This window comes from Microtus ochrogaster, unplaced genomic scaffold, assembly GCF_000317375.1.
Source record: "Microtus ochrogaster isolate Prairie Vole_2 unplaced genomic scaffold, MicOch1.0 UNK120, whole genome shotgun sequence".
Lineage (NCBI taxonomy): Eukaryota > Metazoa > Chordata > Mammalia > Rodentia > Cricetidae > Microtus > Microtus ochrogaster.
In genome coordinates, this window is record NW_004949218.1 from 488,845 (window position 1) to 498,705 (window position 9,861).

The window sequence follows — 9,861 nt, forward strand, 5'->3', positions numbered from 1 at the left end:
GGAAATGGGAGGCGGTGGCGGGGAGGAGGCAGAAATCCTTAATAAATAAATAAATTTAAAAAAAAAGAATACAAACCTTAAAAAAAAAAGAGTAGTGGGAGGCAAAGCATGACTTGGAGACACGTTGGGCATACGCTCTGAACAGGTGCAATGAGAATGTTCTTTGTGCTCACAACATGGGGCTTTCCATCTCTCTGTTCTCCCTTCTGAATTCCCTTCCAGTCCCACATCACGGTCTGAAGCTTGTGCCGTGTCTCATAATCATCCCAGAGACTGGTTTAACATAAGATCCACTATAAGCTATTTCCAGTCTCTGTGCTTCAGTCTGAGGTGTTCACAGGCCAATAAAGTATTGACCAGAACGAAGACCTTCTGAAAAGATGCGTGTTCCCTCTCTTTGCAAATTCCATCCATACTTCAAGAAATTAGATTTTCTTTAAGAATCTCATACTGGGAGAAGGAAAATGTTGGGGCCCTGGTGCCAGCTGGGAGAGTTCATTCCCTAGAGAGATATGCCATATGGTTCTGACACCTCACAGGAGAGACTGTGACCCGCATGTTGGTGTTGGGATCACTAATGAGGGCTGCTCCGCTATGCGTACCTTCAAATAGCCCTCTAAATAAACCCATAGCTCATGTGAGGACCCTGAAGATGGACTTGGAAGAGGGCTTCAAGCTTTTTGTTTTTCTTCCAGTGTTGCCACACTGAATGCGTCTCCCTTTGTTTTTAGCTACTTGTTTGTCTTTTTCACTTGTCCCCTGTAGTTGGTAAGTTTTCTGTTATTGCAACAAATAGTCTGATGAAAGCAACTCAAGGAATGGAGGCTCACAGTTCCAGAGGGGTGATGTAGGTGGAATTTTCCTGTCCTGCCAGCTGCTCCCAAATAACCACTTAGAGCTTATACTAATTACAAATGCTTGGCTAATAGCTCAGGCTTATTACTAGCTAACTCTTACATTTAAACTAGCTCATATTTCTTATCTATGCTTTGCCACATGACTTGGCATCTTTCCTCACAAGGCATGCCCATCTTGCCTCTTTCTGTGTCTGCTTGTGACTTCTGACTCTGCCCTTCTTCCTCCCAGCATTCTCTCAGTATGGCTCTCCTGTCCAATCTCTTCCTGCCCAGCTGTTGCCCAGCCAGCTTCTTTATTAAGCAAAGCACAGCGACACATATTCACACTGAGTAAAAGAATATCCCACAGCAGGGTAGAGTCTGTTGTGATGGGGATGACATGGCATTAGGTGGGGAAAGCATGCCGCAGGTGCAGAAAACTGGCTAACTGTGCTTCCAATAACACACAGGAAGCTGAGAGGGAACAGGAGCATGGTGAAGCTAGAAAATCTCAGAGCCTATGGACGTACTTCCTCCAACAAGGCTCCACATCCTGAAAGTTCTACAATCCTCGCAATAGAACCACAAGCTGGGAAGAAAATGCTCAAATAAATGAGCCTATGAGGGACATTTTTCATTCAAGCTACCATACCTATTGAGGACAGGCGGCTGAACCTAGTTCCTTGGGCTGCCAGGGCCTAGGCTCTGACCCAACAGCTCCAGCAACTAAGACTTCTTCTTGGTGTTAATGGGATGGCAGGTCAGTGCATGCATGTAAGAAGCTGAGGAAGAGACCTGGCTCATAGGAAGCGCTCAGCCGCCTCAGCTCCTATGTATGTCTTACTTGGCTCTGTCAAGTTTTGATGTGTAATGCTGGGCGTATTCTTTGTGAACACAACATCCTCATTTGTGAAAACAACAGCAACAACAACAACAGAATGCAAAATTAGATCCCTGATTCTTAAGAGGGGTCATGCCACGTATGGAGTTGTTTTGAATTTGGCTTTCAAATAAAACAGAAAATGTTTTGTGCACTTTCTTGCTTTGGCAGATTATACGGTGAGGAATTCCGCTGACATCTGGGGGTGGGCTTGGGCTAACAGTGGAAAGGCACAGGATGGTGGCGTGTATCTCTGGCAGATCTCACTTGAGGTTCTTGAATATAAGCATCTTGGCAATGGTGATCTGAGCCTCAATACTGAACCTAAAAGTCTGCCTGATGTATCAGCTTGCAGGGTATTTTGGATGGTCTTAAAATATCTAGACACTGAAACTTCCAGTAAATCAACTCTAGAGTAAGTGAAATGGGGGTTGTAATTTGATATGTTTGGATTTTAACGGGGCTTGTTCACCATCTGGGGAGACTGAGCTTCTCACGGCGATGCTGTTCATGGGATTGTGACGCTCTTAGCCCCTTCTAACAGCTGGCTGGTGGGAGTGTGCATGCCCACAGTGGGTCGTTACTAGCTGACTGGTGAGAGTGGGTGTATCTACACCAGGTCTTCACTTAATATGCTGGGTAGTTTTTTTTTTTTTCTGTCACCTGGACACAAATTGGGACATCTGGGAAGAGGCACCCTTAGTGGAGAAAATGCCTGGAGGCAAGTCTGCGGGCATTTTCTTTGTTGATGACTGATGTAGGAGAGCACTGATGTAACAGCCCCCCCCCCCACACACACTGTATATGCCTTGAAGCTACATTCTCTAGCAGTCAGAAGCTCTATAGGATTCAAGAAAGAAATTTGGAAGGATGCGCAACATTGAGTCCGAGAGCTGCACTGGGAACCCTGGGCTATTTACACACAGAAGTCCCTGCCGACATAATCTGTAGCTATTATTAGCTTTGGATTGGGACTTGCTAGGTAGTGTGTCTGGTCTCAAAGTTGGTGATTCTCATGCATTCTTGTCCTGAATATTGTGACTACAGATGTGTGTGTCACAACACCTAGCTAACATTCTTAATTAATACTGCTTATCACATAATGTTGTGCTTATCACTTCTTGAAGACTTTGCAAACACTGACTAATTAGGAGAGTCAGGTGAAATGCAGGAGGTTGTTTCACAGGGTTTGGGGACAATCTTTCTGGTTTAATTTCCTGCTGGAGCCTCATGTCTATATAGTGCCCTTCCTCCTTGTCAGGTCCAAATTCTTTTTTTTTTTGATTTTTCAAGACAGGGTTTCTCCGTAGCTTTTGGTTCCTGTCCTGGAACAAGCTCTTGTAGACCAGGCTGGTCTCGAACTCACAGAGATCCGCCTGTCTCACCTCCCGAGTGCTGGGATTAAAGGCATGCGCCACCACCACCCGGCTATCAGGTCCAAATTCTGACCGGTAGACAAAAACCAGCATTCCTTTGGAACTTGTGAAACCAATCCCTCTACTGAAGGAGCCACTTCCTTTTCCTTGGCAGAAGAGACAAATGGCTACCTGTAGTGTCTATTGGTATATCATCAAACACATAGCGGTCTCCAGGCACCCTCAGTATCACAAGTACCAGCCACACATTTCAGAGTCATGCTGATGCCTGGCTCTTCTCCTCCTGTTCCTTACTCTGAACTTCTCAGCTCCCGGGCGCCCCTCTCCTAGCTCTTCTTTTCTCCTTAAAGCCCTGCTATTTTGGCTTTGTTCCTTCTCTTTTGTCTTCTGCTCTTGGTCTTCTGGCTCCAACCACCCAAGCCCATGCCCACTCCGCCATGTTGAGTCTGCTACTTTCTCCCCCTGCTCTGGACTCTTCCAGACACCTCTGGATGTTCTTTACAGATCTACAATAAAACCTTCCCTTAATCATACCTTTGAACGGTCATGTGATCAATTTATACACTACTCCCCTCCTCCTCCTCTTCATTTTTCTTCCTATTTCATACTTCCCCTCCATCCACAGCCTCTCTCCTCTTCTTCTTCATCTTTCCGTGTCTTCTTTCCTGATTAATGAAGCAATAGGACCCATGGATCACAGGGTCCTACTTTGGTTGTGGTCTTATAAGAAAATGAGTGTGGAGGCGAGGCTGCCCTTCACACCTGATTGGTGGTGCACCGTGTTACTGCCTGCCTAATTGGTGGGGCACTGTTCAACAGCCTTAACAAACTAATAGAGACTGTGAAAGAAATAAAACAGAAGCGACAGCACCATCTGATATGTCGAGGTGAATGGGGGAGTTTCACAAGGCCCCAGCCCCAGATGAAGAGCTACAGGCATGCAATGGCTGCGGAGAGAGAAAGAGTCAGTGTTCTCCAGGTTCAAAGCCCCTGGATGGCTAGCCAGTCCCAAGTGGTCAGTCTTAAACATGTACATGCAAGCAATGCTAACTGGACTCAGTAGGTTATGCATGCACACATGTATATTTATTACATATGTAATTCTATAATAATTAGAGGAGGCCGGAGAGATGGCTCAGCTGATTTTGGCTAACAACCAAAAAAATATAAGAGAAGAGGTCATAAACTTGAGAGGGGATGGGGATAGGGGAAGAACTGGAAGAGGGGGAGGGAAAGATGTAAATACACTACTCGTGTGAAATTTTCAAAAATAAACAAAAATAAAACTAAGTGGTTAAGGGTGGGAAGTTCTCTGGAGACCCGGCATTGGTTCTTGAGTAACCAGGGGACTGGCTGTGCCAGGATCAGGGAAGTTCTTGGCAGAGTGAGGAGAAAGATCTGAGTGCCATGAATGAGTTAGGTGAACAGCAGCAGCAACCTAGCACGAACCCTTGCAGAGGAGACAAGGGAGGCAGGAAAGGTGCAGAAGCCGCCCAAAGTCACAGCCTTCTCAAGAGTGGTACAAAGCTTGCCATACGCTTTTGCAGGGCTGGTGCCAGCACTCCTGACTGTCCTGATGAAAATGCACATGGGTCAGTCAGTCTGGCCTAAGATCTGTGCTGTGAATTTGACTTTAAAGGCCTCGTGGGGCTACTGGGAGACTTCATTCAGTGGGCACCATGGGATCATGGCTTCTTTGCAAGGTCATTGTAGCTGCTATGCAAAGTTTAGCATGGAGGGAGGCCATTCGCAGAGACCCAGAGGTGGAACAAATCCCTGTCTGGGAATTTTCACAAGCACAATTCAGGTGAGAGCTGTAGTTACCACCCAAACTGCTGGCTGCAGAGTGCTGCCACCTTACACTGCTGAGTTGAAACCCGGAGTCAGGTGACTGGCAGGTGACCTCACCCTTTGAACAGGACTGAACTTAAGTTAGCCAGGACTTTCCTTATTTGCATAACTCTGATTTACATGACCCTTATTTGCATGGCAGAGACTGCGCTAATGGAAATGCCATGTGTGGGGCTCTCGCTAACCTTCCCGAACTGTATGCCCCTAATCTGGGCTGTCCTCCTGGGAATCGTGTGAATTACATGCTAGGGAACTACACACAAGGAAGCTCACCCTAATCCCAGAAGTACTCCTCCCAAGTGAACCCCAAGTCCCTTTTTCCCAGGCTGAAGGAGCACTGTACTTACAGCTCAGCCTGCTTCCCTCTTGAGGTGTACTGGGTAAGCTAATCCCATGCCAGGGGTTCTCAATCTTCCTAATGCTGTGGCCCTTTAATACAGGTCCTCATGTTGTGCTGACTCTCAACTATAAAATTATTTTTTATTTTTATTTTGTGTCTATTAACTTGGTACTGTTATAAATTGTAATGTAAATATATGTGTTTTCTGATTATCTTAGGCGGTTCCTGTGAAAGGGCCATTCTACTGTCCAAGGGGCTGTGACCCACAGTTGAGAACAACTGTCTCCAGTGAGCTAGAAAGGGACTTCAGACGCCATGTCAGTGCTCTTTCTGTTACCATGGTGGCTAACCACTCAGGACTCTACATTTAGTTGAAAAACTATCAAGTCCTTTTGTCAGCGACGGGGTGGACAGAAGTGTAGAAGCGAGTGGGGTATTGGGCTGCTGCAGAGAGATTGGCAGGCAAAGAACAATTCAACCACTATTGGAAAAGCTGAGGAAAAGGTCTGTGACCACATATAAACACAGACAGCGCCATTCCCAGGGCTTTGAGGGGTGTTGGTGTGCCTTTCCATCTTCAGAACCCTTTGCAGAGACTCTAGACTGTACATTGGGATTACCAGAGAGTTTGCAGATACTCTGGGGCCTAGAATTCTGGTTAAATTTTCTGGAGATATGATTATATATAGGGATTTTAAACAAACAGACAGACGGTGGGGGTAGTCACCATGTCCTTGCTGTGTTCTATCCTGTTCTGGGTGGGTTCGTGGGGTCTTTTGGCAGCCCTTCAGTGACAGCAAGGGTTGCATGTTTTACACTGTCTTCATTTGCACCCTGGGAGACTTGTCCTAGGCAGACTGGCTAAAAGAACACCAGAGCCACCAAACAGAGGAGCAGGTGCAACAGGGAGACAACAGCTTCTATTTGCATTCCGAACTCTTGGTTACAAGAAACTGTAGTGAAAACCTAGATAAATAGCTAGAACAAAGGGTGAAGGTGGCAGGATTTCTTCCTGGCTTAATTTCAAACTCTAGGCAGTTCCTGTGAGCTCTTGTTTGCTGGAAACGAACAGGCGTTTAGGGATATTTCCTTTCTTGTAGGAAATTTCCTGGAGAGAACAAAATGTGGAAGAGGAAGCTTGCTTCTAGGTGACTCCGATGATATCCATATTCATGATCCACAGGCTATGTTAGTCAGCAAGAGTGGTTGTTGTTTTTGAAGCTCACGGCTGTGGTCTTTCCAAGATGAGCAATAAAGGCATGTTGTGCTTTCGCTAGCACTTGAATGCGTCTTTCTCAAAATACTTCAGAGCTATGACCGGGAGGAGTCAGTCTGCTTTTGCTGGTGTGCTTGTCTCTTCATGGCTCCAAGTCTGATGATGCTAAAGGCAGGTTTGTTTCTGGACAAAGATGACTGCAGCTCCTCAATAAATAGGTTAGATTGGTACCTCTGTTTGGTGGCTGAGAGGGGAGGAAAAGCTAAGCCGACAAAACAGTAACCAGTCAAAACCCATTCCCACCCTGCTTTCACAAAACGAAAAAAGCAAACAAAAAACCTAAAGATGATGTAAATTCTTTCACGACATTCCTGTAGATAGTCCAGTCTTTGCTGGCACATTTGGGCAGTGACAGAGGCAGCCCCTTTGAGTGGCTGGCCCAGAACAACCACTACAGAGTTCTTCTAGTCAGTCCTCAGGTAAATGGTATTCCAGTTAGGAGTGAATCTGCCTGGTTTGGTAAGTACTGCTTGGTGACTGTGGGTCTAAGGGACCATCTGGGGCCCCTTGTATGTCGACATCAGGGTCGAGGGCTAACCTACCCGCCGCACTGATTTTCCCAGAGGCTGAGGTTCTGGCTCCTGACTAATGTTTCACAATTCCAGATTTGCCCTTCCTGGCTCTGCCCCTGAGTTCTGCCATCTCTAAGGTGGGGTAATAGTGGTGCGTAGCTCACAGATGCTATGCAGAAAGAAAGGCGTGAGGCCCTCAGGGTGAGCGTGCATATTGTCAGCACTTCATCTGTTGTGGCTCTAGTGATCTTTTGGGGCCCTCTGCAGAACTCACGTCCATGTTCACCTCTCTGAGAGCCCTTGGCCTGTTGCCCAGCCCTCATTCAGGATGTTTTCTGCAGAAGCTGCCCAGTTTTTTTTCCTGGCTGTAGACCACACTGCACGCTATTTACTCAAAGGACTCAAGTTACCTGCTCAGTCAAGCCTGTAGGGACGGCTTTCTCCCTCCCTGTGTGTCTTCATCAGGGGGTTAGGGTGGAGAGTGTGGTCATATGATGCACAGAATGGACTCCAGTTCCCCAGGACACACCTGGTAGTAGGAGAGAATGGACCACAAGTTCTGGTCTCCATACATGTGCAGTGACACGTACATATACACACCCACACATATATACACACGCACATTAAATCAATATTTGTAGTCTAAAATTAGCATATGAAAGAAGTCATTTGGCAAAGAGGAAGACTGGAGAATCTTCCTCACCAAGGTTGACATGTAATAGACAAAGTACAGGTTAAAAGCAACGTGCCTTACCCTCTCTGAGGATTGGATGGGGGTGAGGTGGAAGGGTGTGTGGAGGGAATGGGAGGAGGGCAGGGAGTGGGAACTTGGGTTGGTTTGTATAATGCAAAAAGTTAGTTTTCTTTCTTTCTTTCTTTCTTTCTTTCTTTCTTTCTTTCTTTCTTTCTTTTTTTCTTTCTTTTAGATGAATTAAAAAAGGAAAACAAAACAAAACAACCCACCAGGGCCCCCAACCCAGAGCCTGATTAGTCAGCTTCTGCAGTGATGACAAGCAGCTCCAGATTTCAACAGATTACACAATGGCATGTGTCTCTTGCTCTGGATCCATTTTTTAATAAATCTAGACTATGAGTCTGTGACACAAAGCCATCTTACACTAGGAGCCAGACCGAAGGAAGAACCTGCACCTGGTATTTCATGTTTCCTGACCCACTGTTGGCTAAAAAAGACATCTGACCAAGCTTGAATTTGGTGGGTGGGGTGAATTCTCTAGGAGAGCCAGTGTTCTGCTAAAGGAGGGTGTGGCTGGTGATTGGTAATGTCTCAGAGCTCTCACTGCATTCGGGGCATATAAATATATTTTTCTTTTTTATGTGTGTATGTATGTATGTATGTATACAATTAGGTCTCATGTAGCACAGGTTAACTTCAAACTCACTATGTAAACCGAGGCTGCCCTAACACCTTCACTCCCAGACCCTGGGACTGTAGGTCTATACCATCACTCTGTATTTTTCTTTGAGTCCGATTCCTTTCCCCGCCAGTCCCAACCCAAGAATGAACAGCCTGTCTCTCGGACACCTCTAAGCTTAAAGAGAGTCTGCTTCATCCACTCCTGAGCAAATACAGTGAATTCCATAAAGATGTAAGCATCGATTTCCTCTAATGGCCAGCTTAAACTAAACGCTTATCAGCTCGAGACACTAAGCAGAACAAAACAAAACCTAGCTAGTTTATCTTCGTTTGCTTGAAGTAAACAATTCTCAAAGGGGGAAAAACTGCTGAGGATAATTCATCTCTATGTGGTCTGGGAGATCTACTTAGGAGTTTCCCACCGGGGCCTGTTCATCAGTGCTCTAGGGTGGAGGACGTGATCCTACTTAGGAGTTTCCCACCGGGGCCTGTTCATCAGTGCTCTAGGGTGGAGGACGTGATCCTACTTAGGAGTTTCCTGTCGGGGCTGTTCATCAGTACTCTAGGGTGGAGGAGTGATGCTAATGTTTCAAGAGAGTTCCTGGCCGTCTTCTCGGAGAGCAAGAAGCTTGGTTAGAGACCTGGCCTTTGGGCAGCGAGGGCTGCTATTCTCCAGTGCCTGGCAGTTGCTATCACTCTCCTACCATGGGCCCCAAGTACAAGGTCTCTGCTGGGAGGGACCATGCTTCCCAGAGTGTGGCCACAGCCTGACATCACCTTAGAACTATGAGGTGTCATGTGATACTCACTGCGGAAACAGTAGTATTAACAGAGCCAGAATACAAAAAAGACCAGTTTCTCCTAGATTTCCCTGGAAGGCCTTTCAGAAGAGACAAACCAAACAGAAAGTCTCTTATCTTTCCATTCCACTGTAATGGATTTAGGACTCTGTATTAGATAGCACGGCCGAGGTGTTTAATGAAGTCCTATTAAGTACCTAGTTAAAAATGGCTATCATGCATGTGAATTACCATAAGACAGAGTATCAGAAATTGGCACCAAGGGGCTGCAGGGCCGCAGCTCTATTCTCTGGATCCTCTCACTGGCCTGCCGCTGGACGGCAGCTTAGGACTGCCTGTCCACAGCTCTTGCTGTCTGCTGGCTTGATCAATATGGGGAGAGTCAGCAAGGGGTTAGGGAGGTGGGCGTGCGGGAGGCTGCATGTTTGATCCCAGCAGCCCCTACAGCCCAGTGTGGCTCTATCTGCTCATTAGACCATGCTTCCCCTCAGGGGGCCTCTCCACAAGTCTCCTCTTTGTCCTCCAAATTATCTTCCCTCCTCTCCTGCCTTTTCCTCTTCCTTCCCTCTGGCTCTCTCTCTCTCTCCCTTCTTTTTTCCCTCCCTCCCTCCATCC

General features: G+C 46.5%; 1 protein-coding gene across 1 annotated transcript in view; it reads right to left on the bottom strand.

Annotated features, from left to right (window-relative positions):
- The window catches only part of Slc7a14 (solute carrier family 7 member 14), a 111,126-nt gene that overhangs the window by 55,352 nt on the left and 45,913 nt on the right, over window positions 1-9,861 (bottom strand). The gene's annotated exons all lie outside the window — the stretch shown is intronic.